At 44.5% G+C, this 19,663-nt stretch overlaps 1 protein-coding gene and 1 long non-coding RNA gene across 2 annotated transcripts in view; both read left to right on the top strand.

The window, feature by feature from the left end:
* DLD (dihydrolipoamide dehydrogenase) overlaps window positions 1–19,663 on the top strand; it is a 211,937-nt gene that overhangs the window by 137,593 nt on the left and 54,681 nt on the right. The gene's annotated exons all lie outside the window — the stretch shown is intronic.
* On the top strand, window positions 5,668–7,433 carry LOC120982383. Its single transcript, XR_005774887.1, has 3 exons — window positions 5,668–5,684; window positions 6,406–6,531; window positions 7,387–7,433. It is a non-coding gene; the product is annotated as an uncharacterized LOC120982383 (long non-coding RNA).

Raw genomic sequence — 19,663 nt, 5'->3', positions numbered from 1 at the left:
ACGTAGTGTTAATCATAATATCTAAACTGAATAATGATGTGCTCCCCCTGTGCTTACCGGTACATGTCACACTCTGTCTCCTGTAGTAAGCGCTAGCAGGCAGGCCGGGCGGCCGTGACTCACGGAGGTCACGTGCCTGCTCCGCCCACTTTATGAATGAAGTAGGCGGAGCAGGCACGTGACCTCAGTGAGTTACGGCCGCCCGGCCTGCCTGCTAGCTGCTAGTGCTTACTACAGGAGCGTGTCATGTACCGGTAAGCACAGGGGGAGCAGGGGGAGCGCATCATTATTCAGTTTAGATATTATGATTAACACTACGTATAATACAGTACATACTGAGCGGCGGGGACAGAGTACTTCTCTCCCCGCCTACTACAGTCCCTCCCTAGGAATCTGTGGATGGGATAATGATTGGGGGGGGGGGGTCTGTGGATGGCATTATGATGGTGGGGGGGATCTGTGGATTGCATTATGATGGTGGGGGGTCTGTGGATGGCATTATGATGGGGGGATCTGTGGATGGGACTGTTATGGGGGGATCTGTGGGTGACACATATAGCAGTGTCATCCACAGATCAACCACCCTATAACAGTGCCATCCACAAATCCCCCCCATCATAATGCCATCCACAGATCCCCCCCACAATCATAATGCCATCCACAGATCCCCCCACCATCATAATGCCATCAACAGACCCCCCCCCATCATAATGCCCTCCACAGCTCCGCCCCTAAACAGTGCCATCCACAGATCCCCCACATAACAGTGCCATCCACAAATCCCCCACCCCATAACAGTGCATCATCCACAGATCCCCCATAATAGTGTCATGCACAGACCGCCATTAGTTCAAACCCACCAAAGCACACCTTTTGGTTAGAATTTCTTTTTTTCTTATTTTCCTCCTCAAAAATCTAGGTGCGTCTTATGGGCCGGTGCGTCTTATAGGGCGAAAAATACGGTATATATATATATATATATATATATATATATATATATAGTGACACAGTGAGAGGTTTGGTCTGGGAAAACAGGTATTTTCCTCCCAGCATGTGCTGCTGGGCTGATTTACAGCCAGGTGAGGGCAAATACCGGACCGGATTTTAAATGGCGGTCCGGGTTTTGGCAGCACCTGGCTGTCCTTAAATAGGCAGCTGGGCTTAGAAGCCATGTCTCTGTGTTGGGATCTGGGAGCCTTGTGTCTGGATGAAGGCTTGCTACCTGATTGGTGTGAAAACAGGTTGGTGCTGCTATCAGCAAGGACTCTTTGAGGCAGAATTGCCGCATTGTTTGAATTACCACCAACAACGCAAGGTGACTTTTTGTTTGAATATGACTGCTTGTTTGAGCACTTGCCTAAAGTGTGAATAAAACACTGAACTGTTTGATCCATAAAACTTTTTTTTTGCCTCTATACTGCGTTCGCTAATCCTGTCTACCAGAGGAAGTACCCACAATATATATAGGGGTTAAGGCACTTGGTCTGGGGTCTGTATTTATTAAGGGGTCTGATTTCAGTATATATTTTAGAGTCTTTATCTACGGTGCTGGATTCTGTTAAATGGGTATTCCCATCTGAGACAACGGGGTCATATCTGTAGGATCTGCCCCCATTGTCTCATAGGTGCATGTTCCACGTCTGGGACCCCCACACATTTCATAAACGAAGCCAACAAAGTCCCAGAGGGCGCACCGCACAAGTACGGCTGCCCTCCATTCATTTCTATGGGAGGCAGAAAATAGCCAAGCCCCATTGAAATAGCTCGGCCTCATAGAAATGAATGGGAGCGGTGGCTGCGCAAACGGGTGCGCTCCCATTCACTACTATTGGGACAGCGCTTGGTGGTGGCTGGACCCAGTGGAAATCTGGAGTCCTCCAGCCACCACTTTCCCAGCTCATTCTCGATATAGGTGTGGGTCCCAAAGGTGTCTCATTGTCTCAGATGGGAATACCCCTTCAAATAGAACAGTATAGACCGATCACCATTCAGAGTCTATGGGACTGCTGGAGATAGCCAAGCTCTGTTCTTGGCTATACAAATTCGGGATTGTTGGCAGCTATCGTCTATCAGAATAACAGAAAGAACCAAGCCAATCAATATGGTATAAAAGCCTAAGATGGGAATATCCTTTCACATGTCTTTCTATTATTTTCCCCCTAGTCGAGGACAGCGGTGTTCGGCCAACCTGCTCTAGAAGCACAATCTCCGATACCATCAGGAAGAGATTAATTTTCCATCATGTGCTCGGGCAGGGAAGTTATGGTAAGGTCGTCTTGGCGGAGGATACTTCTAACCATCAGAAGTATGCTGTTAAGATCATCAGCAAGAGATCCATGCTTGCCAACTGCAATGAGGCGGATGTGTTGGTGGAGCACCGAGTCTTACAGCTGGCATCTGGGAGCCCCTTCCTTGTCCACGCGGACTTTGCATTCCAGACCAAGGTACACTTCTGACAACTTCACTTTTGTCAAATGTCTCCACTCGTAACCCAATCAGCAGAAAAGGGGGCAGCAGCACTTGGTGGAGAACTTAGGCCCCTTCACTGCAGCACCTCTCAGAGCGACCAGCCATTTGAAAGAAAGGGGTCGGGTAGGACTGCAGGGACCCCCAGTGATCAGAAGAATGGAGGTCCCTGAGTCCCCATATGAATGAAGCAGTAGTTTGCATACATGACCACTGCTCCATTTACTTACAGTCTGAAAATGGCAGCACTGATTGGATAGAGTGAGTCTGTGCAGGTACACCCCCCAACTGGTTACCACTCCTCTGTACCCTTACTGCAGACTGCTAGCAATTCAGGCATGTCAGGAGTGGTGAAAGATCCTCTTTAAAGGAGCAAATAAAGGTTATTTATTCTATGATGGCAGGTTATATCATTTTCCACTTATTTAACCTTCCCTGGTCGAGGTCACTTATTTTGTGGTCTAGCGTAGAGAGGGTTAATAGATTTAGTCAGTGTGTCATCTGCTGACCATAGAAAGCAATGGCGTATATGATCACCTTATTAAAGGGAACCTGTCACCGGGATTTTGTTTATAGAGCTGAGGACATGGGTTACTAGATGGCCGCTAGCACAAATGCAATACTCAGTCCCCATAGCTCTGTGTGCTTTTATTGTGTAAAAAAAACACGATTTGATACATAAGCAAATTAACCTGAGATGAGTCAGAACTTGAAAATATGACTTTTCTCTGGTCACACAAGTAAGATATGACTCTTTTATGTTAATTTACATATGTATCAAATCGTTTTTTTTTACACAATAAAAGCACACAGAGCTATGGGGACTGGGTATTGCGGATGTGCTAGCGGCCATCTAGCAACCCATGTCCTCAGCTCTATACCCAAAATCCCGGTGACAGGTTCCCTTTAAATGTACCTACCCAAGTGTCTCCTGTCTTTGCTCTGCATTGTCCTGCCATGCTTCTTCTGCTGTATTATTTCATTTTTTAGGTATTTTTTTTTTTACCTTTTAGGATTATGAATATTGTACAAATACAGTACACATGCCCAATCCTCGAGGAGCATATTACATACACAACTCAGCATATCCATAAACACTGTATTACTTCATTGTTTACCTCCAGTGGCTAAAAACCTATCCTCCCCATGTTATGGACACACAGACACTTGGCTCAATAAAGTGCAGTTATCAGATCTGTGTCAAGTGCTATGCACCATATCTCCATCACAGGACCAGGACAGATTTATAGCAGCTGGGAGGAAACTAATGACGGTTCCCATTCAGTAACTGCAAGCAGAGATCCTAATAACTGAGAATTTCATACAGAAAGATTGTAAAATTGTAGAATCTTTCACTATATACAAATAATAAACTTTACTTATTGACACTGGAATATCCCTTTAAAGATGACAGATGCCACTGCTAGATTCCATATAGTTCATGTGTAGATGTTCTGATGGTTTGGTAATGGTGTCTTCTATGTCACAGATGCTTGTTCTACTTGGTCTGGAATACATGAGCTGCGGGGACTTTGATCAGTTCCTAAACATGAAGGGGCGGCTTGACATCCCCAGTGCAAGGTATGGTTAAATAAGAACCTCAGCTAAACGGTTAGAAAATGACATAAAATATTAGATCCAGTGTCCGGCCTCATGCACATCACACTGATGAGATCTGTTCCCCCAAAAGAAGACTTGAAGACAGAGAGGAAACGTTCCTCCAGAAATCACATCTTTGTGATCTTTTTTTTCTGATATCTCCCCAGTCCGATGTGTAGGAGCCTTAATCATATTCCTAGGTATTAAAGGGGCCCTCCGGGAATAGTTATTAATGGCCATAAGCGACACATTCTAGAACATGACTAGGACTGGTTGCTCTTTAAAACCCTGGAATAGAAGTCCATGTGATTTTAAGCCACCATGCAGCCCTTTCCATAAGACACTGCCCCAGGGGCGTAGCTAAAAGCTCATGGGTCCTGGTGCAAGAGTTCAGCTTGGGCCCCCGTCCCTCAGTGCTTGTTGGCAAGGGGCAGGGGAGCACAAATCCTTCCTGCTGCCGGAGGCAAACATTGAAAGGGCACCCCCTCATGCCAAATTCATAACCTAACCCCTTCCCTCCAGCCAGAGGTGTAAGTTGACCAGTATGCACTTTCTATAATGCCAGTGTCTTATGTGGCACAAGGGTCTTTGGGCCCCCTCAGACTCCTGGGCCCGGTAGCGACTGCTACCTCTGCACCCCCTATAGCTACGCCCCTGCACTGCCTCATTATTTGACAGTTATAAGAAACATTATTGTCTCTTATTCTGGTGACTGGTAAGAAAGTCTAAGAGTCTTCTGTGTTATCCTCGCATTATATTCATTCATTTACTTTTCTGACAGATTCTATGCCGCTGAGCTCGTGTGTGGCATCCAATATCTCCATTCTAAGGGCATCATCCACAGAGACCTCAAGCCCGAGAACATCCTGGTGGCTGAGACGGGCCATATTAAGATCACGGATTTCGGTCTCGCACTTGAGAACATGCTTGGAGACCGCACAGCCACCGAATATGCTGGAACAGAAGGCTATGTGGCTCCTGAGGTGAGAAAAAGGGGAGTTTACATCATTTTCACTGATCCATTTGTATTGAAGGGGTCCAGAATATTGATCATTCATCCTTAGGATAAGCATGAGCATCATATTGGTGGAAGTCTGACTTTTTCTGGACCCATGAAATGACCTCTTTAATTACCTTCATGCCATCTACTGATCTCAGGGATCAGCTGTTATTGCCAGGGGAAGCTCGGGGTGACCATTCATTTCCACTGCAGTGGGTGCTTGTGGAGAAACCTAATATTAGAATATGCTCATTCAAATGAATGAACCCCCATGTAACACTTGGTTACACTGAGTCTACAAAAGATGACTTTGTGGTTGCAGTTTATCTGCTGCTGGATGGAGGCAGAACATCTTGTCATCATTCCGCTAAACACCTTGAGTGACTCCATTCTATGATATGTTGGCAATGGCAGAAACCTTAGCACCTACAATGTGGGTAAGAGCTGTGTACTAATCTTCTCTCCTTCCTGGCAGATGCTGGCTAAGGAGGAGTATGGCGTTGGAGTGGACTGGTATTCATTTGGCGTCATCTTAAATGAAATGATTACCAGTAAGTGTAAGTACGATCCTACACAATTTGACACCACACACTCCAGCGCCGAAGACATCATTAAAGAGGTCAGTATGTTACTGCATAACACTACTGTATTTTATACAATGTTACATGACAACCTGTGATAGAAGACATCTCCCCCTACAATACCCCATAGAGCACCATGATCTCCTTCACTAATACTCACCACTGTAGTGTTTAGGAGAGGTCCCCGCTCAGAGGTGCTGCTCGCTGGGTAACAATACACAACCAGCACTTCTGTAGTATACAAGGTTACAATACTGGTCTCCACAACAGAGGATGCTAAGAATTCACCTCTGGACCCACAACCTGACCAGATCCAGCACAGACTTAGTAATAGCACAATCTATGTTAAGAGTCCTGGCCCGGAGCCTGGTTAAATAGGAGCAGCATGAGCTGCCATTTTTACCAGCACTGAGGCAGACATTATAGTCGTTCTCCCATCGTAACATATGAGTTTTCCTTTAAAGTAAGAGTCTGGTAGTTAATGTACTGAGGACAAGTCTACATACTTAGTCCACCCCTCTGAGCTTATGTAACAAGCAGCCACAGATTTCTAAAATCTCCCATTGCTGACACTACAGCCTAAGTCCAGCATTCAGACAGAATAAACATTAGGGCAAATTTATCAAAACTTGCACAAGAGAAAAGTGGAGATTTCATTTCCCAGCTTTCCCCTGAAAATGTAAGATCTGGAATGTGATTGGTCATTGTGGTCAAAGGTCGTTATAGTCACTAAGTTATCATTACATTTCTCATTTTCAGCTCCTCCAGAGAGATCCTGCCAAGCGCTTAGGAGTCCATGGTAACATCAGAGGCCATCATTTCTTCCAGCATATTGACTGGGTCTCTGTGGAAGCCCTTGAGATGCCACCACCACACATCCCTGTAGTAAGTGCATAAACAGAAAGTCTACCGTGCTCTAGATACACGTCATACACTGTATATGCAGGGACGTAACTATAGGGGAAGCAGGGGAAGCGGCTGCTTTGGGGCCCTGACCCAGAAGGGGGCCCATCCAGGAAGAGGAGGACTAAAAGATTTTGTCAGGGCCCCCATAACAGTATTACACAATGAAATTATATACAGTGACAGTATATACAGTGTAGAAAACGGATGGAACAGCTGCCAGGCCTCATCTGAGAGAGCGATCTTTACTAGCCACAGGAATGGGGGCAGCATAAAAGGAAGGGGTTGCGAAAAAATTACTAGGGGAGGGGGGCTTCATTCAAAAATTTGCTGTGGGGCCCAGTCATTTCTAGCTACGCCACTGTGTATATGATTCTCAATGTCAGGGGCTTGATAGGGGGACATGTTGGCAGGTAAGAAGGAGGGGGCAGAGCCATCAAGCAGTAGCAATTGTCACAGGACATGGTGGTTTGGGGATTGGGCCACTAAACTCCAACTCCAGTAATGCATGTCAGCATACAGAGCTTTTATGTGTTTTCAGTAGTTTGCACCTTGAATGTATTTTGGAAGGTAAAGTCATAATTATATTTGTAACAAATAATTCTTGAATGGAGCTGGTTGGAGGCAGACCCCTGTAATGAGTGCAGGCCACTACCCTAATTTGGCATTTAATATGCTTTATACTCCTACAGAAAAATATATCTTATTATGGTGGGGGATGAGTACATAAGGTAATCATATTACATGTGGAAATACTACCAGCATAAGCTTCATATGAGGTCTGTCACCAATTGTGATGACCATATCCTCATTTATATCTATTTCTTTTTCTTGTAGCCATCTATACCTCAACGCTGTCCCAAACCATTCAACCTGGGCAAAATGGAGGCAGCCGCCAAGAAGCGACGATTGCCACTGAAACATCAGGCCATTTTCAGAGGGTTATCATTTGTCACCCAGTAAACCCTCCACCAGCTCTAATGTCACCAGAGCAAGATGTCCTCCTGAGCCCCTGGAGAAGATGAATGGATGGACAGAAGAACAGATCCAGGTATATAGATGGAAATAAGCAGTGTTCCTATACAGTTGTATAAATTACCTAATGATTCAAGATTTAAGCTGCTCCAAATGTGAAGCTCAAATTTTATGAGCATTAAACAGTTGTGTAAAATCGTTGTGAAGATTAGGATCTTCATATGTAGCACAAAATCTTTGTATATTATACCACATTATATGGTATCTGTATTGATTCTTCCTATCATATATACCACAGTATGAAGACAACAGGTAAGTATAGACTGGATCCTGGAAGCCCTCCCTGCGATTGGACTGAAGGAAAACATCTTGAAGACATCTTGACGACAGAGGACACTGATCCTGGAGCCGATCCCACTGGATGATGGATGTGTACGGGCATTTGATCCAGGGACTATTTTCCCACTGCTTTATTTGCAGTCTGGAAGGAGTGTTTTTCCCCTTAGATTACGACAGATTGGCAGATGTCATAAAGGGGTTTTTTCTCTCCTTCTTCTGGATCAACACAGTTGCCCTCCCCAATTCAGCCATTCACCTAATTCAAAGTACAATTTGGCCAACCCCTTGCGGACCGATTATTTAGTGATTGATTCTGGGACTAATCTGACTGCCATGCATGGAGTCGGGAAGGAATTTTTCCTCATTACAAGCTGATGGCTGAGGCTCAGTGAGGTTTTTTCGCCTTCCTCTGGATTAATAATATCTGATCCAGGGAAATCGTCTGACTGCCCTAAGCGGAGTCGGGAAGGAATTTTTCCCCCTACAGGGGGTTTTTTCGCCTTCCCCTGAATCAATAAAAGTCAATGGATGTAACTTATCCTCGACTTTGATTTGCAATTTACACCAAAACTTCAGTCCCATCATTAATAAGATTATAAATTAAATAAAATTCTCCATTCCCCCCTTATATCGTTGTGTGCCTGGTTTTATTTCCACTGACTTAGGCTACCTTCACATTAGCGTTTTTTGTGGATCCGTCATGGATCAGCAGAAACGCTTCCGTTACAATAACACAACCGCATGCATCCGTCATGATGGATCCGTCTTGATCACCAATGAAAGTCAATGGGGGACGGATCAGTTTTCTGTTGTGTCAGAGAAAACGGGTCCGTCCCCATTGACTTACATTGTGTGCCAGGACGGATCCGTCTTGCTCCGCACCACATGGCGGACAGAAAAATGCTGCAGGCAGCATTTTGGTGTCCGCCTCCAGAGCAGAATGGTGACTGAACGGAGGCAAACGGATGCATTCTGAGCGGATCCTTTTCCATTCAGATTGCATTAGGGCAAAACTGATCCATTTTGAACCGCTTGTGAGAGCCCTGAACGGATCTCACAAACGGAAAGCCAAAACGCCAGTGTGAAAGTAGCCTAACACGTGCTCAGGGCTGGATCACGCTGGTCTCATCATATGATCACATTTTAAGCTTCTGCTCTTTACTTTCTGTAAGGGTACTTTCACACTTGCGGCAGAGGATTCCGGCAGGCAGTTTCCGTCACCGGAACTGCCTGCCGGATCCAGCAATCCGGACACAAACGGATGGCATTTGTCAGATGGATCCGGATGTGGATTGAATTGCATTGAAATAATGCATCCGTCTCTCCAGTGTCATCTGGAAAAATGAATCCGGTATTTATTTATTGTTTGCATTTTTAAAGGTCTGCGCATGCGCAGACCGGAAAACCAGATCCGTTTTGCCGGAACTCTTAATGCCGGATCCGGCACTAATACATTTCAATGGAAATTAATGCCGGATCCGGCATTCCTGCAAGTGTTCAGGATTTTCAGCCGGAGAGAAAACTGCAGCATGCTGCGGTATTTTCTCCGGCCAAAAAACGTAAGAGGGACTGAACTGATGCATACTGATCGGAATGCTCTCCATTCAGAATGCATTAGGATAAAACTCGTATTAAGCTCCTGTGATGGAACTCAACACCGGAAAAGAAAAACGCTAGTGTGATAGTACCCTAAGGCCAAGTTCACATGTCAGTTATTTCCATCAGTTATTGTGATCCAAAAGCAGAAGTGAAGCCTACTCAGAGAAAAAGGTACAATGGAAAGATATTCACCTGTTCTGTGTTTTTGACCTGCACCCAGTTTTGGCTCACAATAACTGATGGAAATAACTGGCCAAATAACCGTTACGTCACCTCCACGAGCTCCAGGAGATACAAGCAAGCGCTAAAAGGGAAGGATTTGCATGGCTACAGAGAGAGAGATAGCAAAGTAACCCAGCTTAAGGCGATCCAGACGCTGCTGCAGAAGGATAACAAGTTAAGACAACCTACGTACCCTAGAATAGCGGACACTACAGCCACAGTTGCTAGAGCACAGCTCTTAGCCAAAGTAATCTGAGGGCCAATGACATATTCATCTGCTTAGCTCATGCTGGAACATCTGTGAGGACGTTGCATTTTATACAAACTACTGCTGGATGTACTAGAACTTTAATCCTGCACACAATAAAGACAGACTCTTGTTTAATCTGGCCTGGTCTCTGACACCAAATGTATGCAAGGCTGAGCAGGATGTAGGAGTGCAGGGCTGGGGGCTAAATGTCCACCCCCTGCAGTCCTACCGCTTCCTGAGGCAAAAAGATCAGTTTGGATGGTGCACCCCGTTGCACTGAAGTGGGTGAAATCTGTGGCAGAAAACTACGGCCTACTAATGTCATTTACAATTTGCAGATTTGACTGAGCAAACTTTCTGCAATGTGTGGATCAGACTATTTCAAATCGCATCCACCTCGTTGTATGTAAATGCAGCGGAGTTAGCAAAGTGGACATTTTAAGTTCGCAGCATGCCAATTTCTGATACAGATTTTACACGCGCAGTTTCTTGCTATCAGCAGTGTTATCATGGTTAATGGTTTACTGTCCCCGACTACTTTTATTGACCCTACCTACCTTTTTCTAATTTGGACCCACCTACAACATGGGGTCTTTATAATTTTTTTCCAGACTAAAGTTGTTGGGGTTTTTTGGCCACCGGCAAGAGGGGCAGTGCACAGGAGGGACACTATTTGGCAGGGCTCTTTGGGTGATGGGGAGATATGAATTGGTAATTCTGTGTCAGAGGAGCACTGAGGGCACAAAAGGTCCAGTCTTTGGATAGAGGGAGCAGAAGCAACAGAAAGGAGCATTGGGGGATGGCACAGCCTGCCAGCGGCTCAGGAGGGAGAGGTCAAAGTAAAGAAACTACACTTCTGAGGAGTCAGGGCTCATGCACACAACCGTATGTATTTTGCGGTCCTCAAAAAACGGATCTGCAAAAAATACGGATGGCGGCCATTTGCATTCTGTATTTTGCAAAGTGTAATAGAACAGTACTATCCTTGTCTGTAAACGGACAATAACAGGATATGTTCTATATTGTTGCGGAACGGACATACGGAAACCGAATGTACACCGAGTAATTTCTGGAACGGAACGGACACAGACAGTGCGTGAGCCCTAAGGAGGACCTGATGTGTGTTGAATAGTGTTGCGCAAACTTGTGTTTTCAAATTCGGAGCACAAGGTTCGCGTTATCAAAAGAATCCTGTTATGGATTCCGCTACCATGGACCATGATGGAATGCACCACGGAAGGCTATAGACTTCTATTATGCCAGGTGGCAGGCCAACATAAGAAATGAGCAATTCTAGTACCATCATGGATATATACGAAACACGATGGTACAGAATAAAAATAAAAAAAGGGTCTTGTAGCCTCAAACATGAGCTAAAAATCATAAAAAAGTAAAAATTTGCTTGGATTAATTAGCTGACTAGAGAGTGACACTTTGAGCCTAGAATAGTGAACCTTTTCACAAAATTCTAACGTTTGCACGATATTCTAATTTTTCGAGTTTCACCTGTATATATATATATATATATATATTAAAAACTGGTATCAATAAAAACTACAGATCGGCCTGCAAAAAATGAGCCTCCACACAGCTAGATATAACTATAAAAAAACGTTTTGGGGTCAGAATATGGTGATGTGTAAAAAAAATATATATATAATTAGACTCCTTTCCCACTTGCGGTAGCAGGGTCCTGCAGGTTGTTCCTTGTTTGCTAGACCTCCAGCCCGCCCTCGTTATAGTGAATGGGGCCAGAGCAGACTTCCAGCAGCATGGTGGGCTAGCATTAGCACGAATCCGGCAGGCTGTTCCCCCTCCGGAGCAACCTGCTGGACCCTGCTACCGCAAGTGGGAATGTAGCCTTACCGGTAGTTGCGTTTTCTTGCATCCATCGTGACGGCCATCAGGAGATTGACATCTGTAGGGGCAGAGAGAGGGAGAGAAAGAATGAATGAAAGAAAGAAAGAAAGAAAGAAAATATTAAATTGCCCCACCCACCCTCTCTCCTCACCCAGGTGGGTGTCAGAATTTTAGTTTTAGTTTTTTTTTCCATATGCAGAAGATCTTGTTGCAGAATTTTCAGCAACTGAAAATCAGTTCCGTTCATTAGAATTAGGTGTAAAGCACATGGATCTGCAAGCCTCATTTAGGTGAATAGAACAGATTTTCAATCACGGAAAATTCTTCAACAAAATCTGCTGTGTGTGAATGTTCCCTTATCTGTGAACAGCAGTTACAAAAAGAGTCCCTTTCTGGAAAACTCTGCTCACCTACTGCTAGGCCTCTTGCACACGAATGTGTGCTGCCCGTGCCCGTGCTGCGGACCACAAATTGTGGTCCGCAATGCACGGACACCGACCGTGTGCCAGCCGCATGCGGATCGCGACCCCATTTACTTGAATTGGTGCGCGATCCATCCATTCCATAAAAAGATAGGACAAGTTCTATTTTATTGCAGAACGGAAGCAAGGAACGGAACCCCACGAAAGCACTCCGTAGTGCTTCCGTTCCGTGGTTCCGTTCCTTTCTGCACTGCATCTCCAGATTTGCGGACCCATTGAAGTGATTGGGTCCCATCCGTGATGTACGGCCACGGGGGACACACGGTCGTGTGCAAGAGGCCTTAGTATGACATGGCTTGACTACTAATTTCACCTAATGCGTCAATAACCCCTCAGCACATTACAACAGATCATTGCTATCACAGGTGACAGCAGCAATACTCTCGGTGAACAGCTTATTCCCCCTTACAAAAATAGATTGTCCATTTAAAGGGGTTGTTCGGGTTCAGAGCTGAACCTGGACATACCCTATTTTTCACCCAGGCAGCCCCCCTGAGGCTAGCATCGGAGCATCTCATGCTCCGATGCACTCCCTTGCCCTGCACGGCAAGCGATCTTTTATTTACAATAACACACTGCCGGGCGGTGTGTTAAAATACTGGAATACTTCCCATTCATGTAGGTACGTTTTCATTTTGATGAGCTATCCAAACTCACATTAGTTACATCATGAATACCAGGGAGAATGTACCCTAGGTTGGGTAGCAAGGAGTTGTTTTATATTGGGTATTCTGTGCTTTACAATAGGTATCAGGATATTTATGTGCATTAGTGTTGAGCGAGCATGCTCGGCCGAACTGCTGTTCGGCTTGAGCATCGCTATGCTCGGCACATTGCAGTGCTCCGCCGAATACTGCGGGTGCTCGAGTACAATTTCATACAATGAAAGTCAATGGGAGACCCGAGCATCAAACCAGGCACCTCCTGCTCGGAAGAGAAGAGGGTGTCTGGTTCACAAAAAAAGGTTAGAAATTGATGGAAAACCCATCAAAATGGTTTGGAAACAGCCTTAAGAGGATGGCTGGATGCATCTTGGACTCCTATTATCTATGACATACAGTAGACAACCACACAAAGGCTATATGCCAAAAGCCAGGTATGTGGAAGCCAACAATCTATCCGTGAGACAGATAACAGTCAGCATACCTTACAATAGCAGCCTTGTGCACTATGAGACATTCCAAACCAGCTCTCATCTGACTGAGAGCCAGTAAGCCTCAAAGTTGATTCACATCTGTTGGATGGCTTGGGTAGACCTGCGCACCTAGATCAATATCATTAGGGTGACAAAAAGTTTTCTGATGGTCCTAACATAATTTTCAATAACCTGTCTATACAGTTTTATCATGTAAAAACTAATTTGCATAAACATGGGCATATGGGAAAGACATGCATTCGCATGGAAAATTCGCGATCTACACTACTCATTAACAGCGCCATCTATTAGATTCATAGTCTTGTCATAGCAAAGTAATTCTGACATTGTTTTCTCGTCACATATTGTATTTTACTTAGGTGGTAAACTTTTGCGTATCTTTATTAAAAAACTTAAAAATATATAAAAAAATTTAAAAAATTGCATATTTTCCTATTTTCAACTGGAATATTTCACATACCGTATGTTCTGCTTCGCGTTATTGAACTGTTGTATAACACTAGTCAGACAGCTTAACAATAATTCAGAAGTCAAGAAACGTGAGACATCAGATCTGTATGTATTCTCTTTTCTGAATAACTTTGTAAAACTACAATATAAACATAAACAAAACATATGTGTCAGTACATTACATATAATACAGCAGCCTCACTCCATCAGTGAGAGTACTCACAGACAATTCCATCATTAGTCCAGGAATAGATCAAGAGCTCCTCTGCATGCAGCCTGCAAGATCCAGGAGCAGTGCTGAAATGGAGAAGTAGAAACTAACTTTGACCACTAGATGGCAGCAACGTCAAACATAACATTTCAGTATAACCTTTACAGCACATTACACACATTTATTATGCACAAAATGGGCAGAACACTCCCTGTCTGGCATAATTTATTATGTCACTACCTAAATAACTACTGCAATGCAGAAAAAACATATAAACAGGAATGGAATCCTAGCTAATCGGAAACTAAAACTATAATGTCAGTTATAGGTCTAAGATAGATTTTGGAAGTCCCATTCTTTGCAATCTTGACCTCCACCTTCCTAACCTTGCCATCCCTGCTTGGTAGAGCATTGACAATAAGTCCTACAGGCCACTCGTTCCTGCTCTCTTGGCTGTCTTTCAACAGAACAACATCACCCACTTTTACATTTGGGCGATCCTCAGTCCATTTCCTACGGTGTTGAAGATTTGACAGATACTCCCTCTTCCATCTTTTCCAAAAGGTGTCTGCCAAACATTGTACTTGCTTCCATTGTTTCGCATGAACTTGTGTTGTACTTATGGTTCCGGATGGAGCAGACAAAGAGTTCGCTTTTTGAGTCAATAACATTGCTGGGGTAAGGACCATAGGTGTATCTGGGTCTGAGGACACAGGAACTATAGGCCTGGCATTCATAATAGCTGTAACCTCTGCCATAAAGGTGCTTAAAGTCTCATGGGTCAAGTGAGCAGTTTTGGTTTGTAGCAACATAGCGTCCAAGATTCGCATGGCAATACCTATAAGTCTCTCCCAGACACCACCCATGTGTGAAGAGTGTGGAGGATTAAAGACCCATGTATATCCTCTGTCTTGGAGAAAGTCTTGCAATTGTGATTCGCTGGCACAAATGTTAACTTCCTTGCAGGCTCCTACAAAGTTTGTTCCTCTGTCAGAACGGAGCAGTTTTGCTGGGCCACGAATTTAGAAGAATCTCCTCAAGGCATTAACAGCTTGCCGCCACGCTAACGCCGAAAGGCGTCATTGCGGCGGCTCCCCCAGGCTACGCTAACGCCAATAGGCGTCATCTCGCGTGAGCCGAGATTTCCTGTGAACGCGCGCACACAGGCGCGCGCGCTCACAGGAACGGAAGGTAAGAGAGTTGATCTCCAGCCTGCCAGCGGCGATCGTTCGCTGGCAGGCTGGAGATGTGTTTTTTTTTTTAACCCCTAACAGGTATATTAGACGCTGTTTTGATAACAGCGTCTAATATACCTGCTACCTGGTCCTCTGGTGGTCCCCTTTGTTTGGATCGACCACCAGAGGACACAGGTAGCTCAGTAAAGTCCCACCAAGCACCACTACACTACACTACACCCCCCCGTCACTTATTAACCCCTTAGTAGCCCCTGATCACCCCTGATCACCCCATATAGACTCCCTGATCACCCCCCTGTCATTGATTACCCCCCTGTCATTGATTACCCCCCTGTAAAGCTCCATTCAGACGTCCGCATGATTTTTACGGCTCCACTGATAGATGGATCGGATCCGCAAAACGCATCCGGACGTCTGAATGAAGCCTTACAGGGGCGTGATCAATGACTGTGGTTATCACCCCATATAGACTCCCTGATCACCCCCCTGTCATTGATTACACCCCTGTCATTGATCAACCCCCTGTAAAGCTCCATTCAGATGTCCGCATGATTTTTACGGATGCACTGATAGATGGATCGGATCCGCAAAACGCATCCGGACGTCTGAATGAAGCCTTACAGGGGCATGATCAATGACTGTGGTGATCACCCCATATAGACTCCCTGATCACCCCCCTGTAAAGCTCCATTCAGATGTCCGCATGATTTTTACGGATGCACTGATAGATGGATCGGATCCGCAAAACGCATCCGGACGTCTGAATGAAGCCTTACAGGGGCGTGATCAATGACTGTGGTGATCACCCCATATAGACTCCCTGATCACCCCCCTGTAAAGCTCCATTCAGATGTCCGCATGATTTTTACGGATGCACTGATAGATGGATCGGATCCGCAAAACGCATCCGGACTTCTGAATGAAGCCTTACAGGGGCATGATCAATGACTGTGGTGATCACCCCATATAGACTCCCTGATCACCCCCCTGTCATTGATTACCCCCCTGTAAAGCTCCATTCAGACGTCCGCATGATTTTTACGGATCCACTGATAGATGGATCGGATCCGCAAAACGCATCCGGACGTCTGAATGAAGCCTTACAGGGGCATGATCAATGACTGTGGTGATCACCCCATATAGACTCCCTGATCACCCCCCTGTCATTGATTACCCCCCTGTAAAGCTCCATTCAGATGTCCGCATGATTTTTACGGATGCACTGATAAATGGATCGGATCCGCAAAACGCATATGGACGTCTGAATGAAGCCTTACACGGGCGTGATCAATGACTGTGGTGATCACCCCATATAGACTCCCTGATCACCCCCCTGTCATTGATTACCCCCCTGTAAAGCTCCATTCAGACGTCCGCATGATTTTTACGGATCCACTGATAGATGGATCGGATCCGCAAAACGCATCCGGACGTCTGAATGAAGCCTTACAGGGGCATGATCAATGACTGTGGTGATCACCCCATATAGACTCCCTGATCACCCCCCTGTCATTGATTACCCCCCTGTAAAGCTCCATTCAGACGTCCGCATGATTTTTACGGATGCACTGATAGATGGATCGGATCCGCAAAACACATACGGACGTCTGAATGAAGCCTTACACGGGCGTGATCAATGACTGTGGTTATCACCCCATATAGACTCCCTGATCACCCCCCTGTCATTGATCACCCCCCTGTCATTGATCACTCCCCCTGTCATTGATCACCCCCCCCTGTCATTGATCACCCCTCTGTAAGGCTCCATTCAGACATTTTTTTGGCCCAAGTTAGCGGAATTATTATTTTTTTTTTTCTTACAAAGTCTCATATTCCACTAACTTGTGTCAAAAAATAAAATCTCACATGAACTCACCATACCCCTCACGGAAACCAAATGCGTAAAATTTTTTAGACATTTATATTCCAGACTTCTTCTCACGCTTTAGGGCCCCTAGAATGCCAGGGCAGTATAAATACCCCACATGTGACCCCATTTCGGAAAGAAGACACCCCCAGGTATTCCGTGAGGGGCATATTGAGTCCATGAAAGATTGAAATTTTTGTCCCAAGTTAGCGGAACGGAAGACTTTGTGAGAAAAAAATAAAAAATATCAATTTCCGCTAACTTGTGCCAAAAAAAAAAATTTCTATGAACTCGCCATGCCCCTCATTGAATACCTTGGGGTGTCTTCTTTCCAAAATGGGGTCACATGTGGGGTATTTATACTGCCCTGGCATTCTAGGGGCCCCAAAGCGTGAGAAGAAGTCTGGTATCCAAATGTCTAAAAATGCCCTCCTAAAAGGAATTTGGGCACCTTTGCGCATCTAGGCTGCAAAAAAGTGTCACACATCTGGTATCGCCGTACTCAGGAGAAGTTGGGGAATGTGTTTTGGGGTGTCATTTTACATATACCCATGCTGGGTGAGAGAAATATCTTGGTCAAATGCCAACTTTGTATAAAAAAATGGGAAAAGTTGTCTTTTGCCAAGATATTTCTCTCACCCAGCAAGGGTATATGTAAAATGACACCCCAAAACACATTCCCCAACTTCTCCTGAATACGGCGATACCACATGTGTGACACTTTTTTGCAGCCTAGGTGGGCAAAGGGGCCCATATTCCAAAGAGCACCTTTAGGATTTCACAGGTCATTTACCTACTTACCACACATTAGGGCCCCTGGAAAATGCCAGGGCAGTATAACTACCCCACAAGTGACCCCATTTTGGAAAGAAGACACCCCAAGGTATTCCGTGAGGGGCATGGCGAGTTCCTAGAATTTTTTATTTTTTGTCACAAGTTAGTGGAAAATGCTGATTTTTTTTTTTTTTTCATACAAAGTCTCATATTCCACTAACTTGTGACAAAAAATAAAAACTTCCATGAACTCACTATGCCCATCAGCGAATACCTTGGGGTCTCTTCTTTCCAAAATGGGGTCACTTGTGGGGTAGTTATACTGCCCTGGCATTCTAGGGGCCCAAATGTGTGGTAAGGAGTTTGAAATCAAATTCTGTAAAAAATGACCTGTGAAATCCGAAAGGTGCTCTTTGGAATATGGGACCCTTTGCCCACCTAGGCTGCAAAAAAGTGTCACACATCTGGTATTGCCGTACTCAGGAGAAGGTGGGGAATGTGTTTTGGGGTGTCATTTTACATATACCCATGCTGGGTGAGAGAAATATCTTGGCAAAAGACAACTTTTCCCATTTTTTTATACAAAGTTGGCATTTGACCAAGATATTTATCTCACCCAGCATGGGTATATGTAAAAAGACACCCCAAAACACATTCCTCAACTTCTCCTGAATACAGAGATACCAGATGTGTGACACTTTTTTGCAGCCTAGGTGGGCAAAGGGGCCCATATTCCAAAGAGCACCTTTCGGATTTCACAGGTCATTTTTTACAGAATTTGATTTCAAACTCCTTACCACACATTTGGGCCCCTAGAATGCCAGGGCAGTATAACTACCCCACAAGTGACCCCATTTTGGAAAGAAGAGACCCCAAGGTATTTCGTGATGGGCATAGTGAGTTCATAGAAGTTTTTATTTTTTGTCACAAGTTAGTGAAATATGAGACTTTGTAAGAAAAAAAAAAAAAAAAAAAAAATCATCATTTTCCGCTAACTTGTGACAAAAAATAAAAAGTTCTATGAACTCACTATGCCCATCAGCGAATACCTTAGGGTGTGTACTTTCAGAAATGGGGTCATTTGTGGGGTGTTTGTACTGTCTGGCCATTGTAGAACCTCAGGAAACATGACAGGTGCTCAGAAAGTCAGAGCTGCTTCAAAAAGCGGAAATTCACATTTTTGTACCATAGTTTGTAAACGCTATAACTTTTACCCAAACCATTTTTTTTTCACCCAAACATTTTTTTTTTATCAAAGACATGTAGAACTATAAATTTAGAGCAAAATTTCTATATGGATCTCGTTTTTTTTGCAAAATTTTACAACTGAAAGTGAAAAATGTCATTTTTTTGCAAAAAAATCGTTAAATTTCGATTAATAACAAAAAAAGTAAAAATGTCAGCAGCAATGAAATACCACCAAATGAAAGCTCTATTAGTGAGAAGAAAAGGAGGTAAAATTCATTTGGGTGGTAAGTTGCATGAACGAGCAATAAACGGTGAAAGTAGTGTAGTGCCGATTTGTAAAAAAGGGCCTGGTCTTTAGGGGGGTATAAACCTGTGGTCCTTAAGTGGTTAATAAAGCTTGATGTTGACATGGTTTCAAGTAGCTCTATGTGTACAAACAAGTGAAAAGGACTGCCCATCGTTTACGGTCTGCGCTGCCTCCTCTAGTGCGGCGGGTTAAAACAGACCACGGACCAAATACATCTAAGCCCACATTGGTGAAAGGT

Source organism: Bufo bufo, chromosome 1, assembly GCF_905171765.1.
Source record: "Bufo bufo chromosome 1, aBufBuf1.1, whole genome shotgun sequence".
Classification (NCBI taxonomy): Eukaryota; Metazoa; Chordata; class Amphibia; order Anura; family Bufonidae; genus Bufo; species Bufo bufo.
Note: the sequence above shows the minus strand (reverse complement) of the source record. Positions and strands in the feature narration are given on the sequence as shown.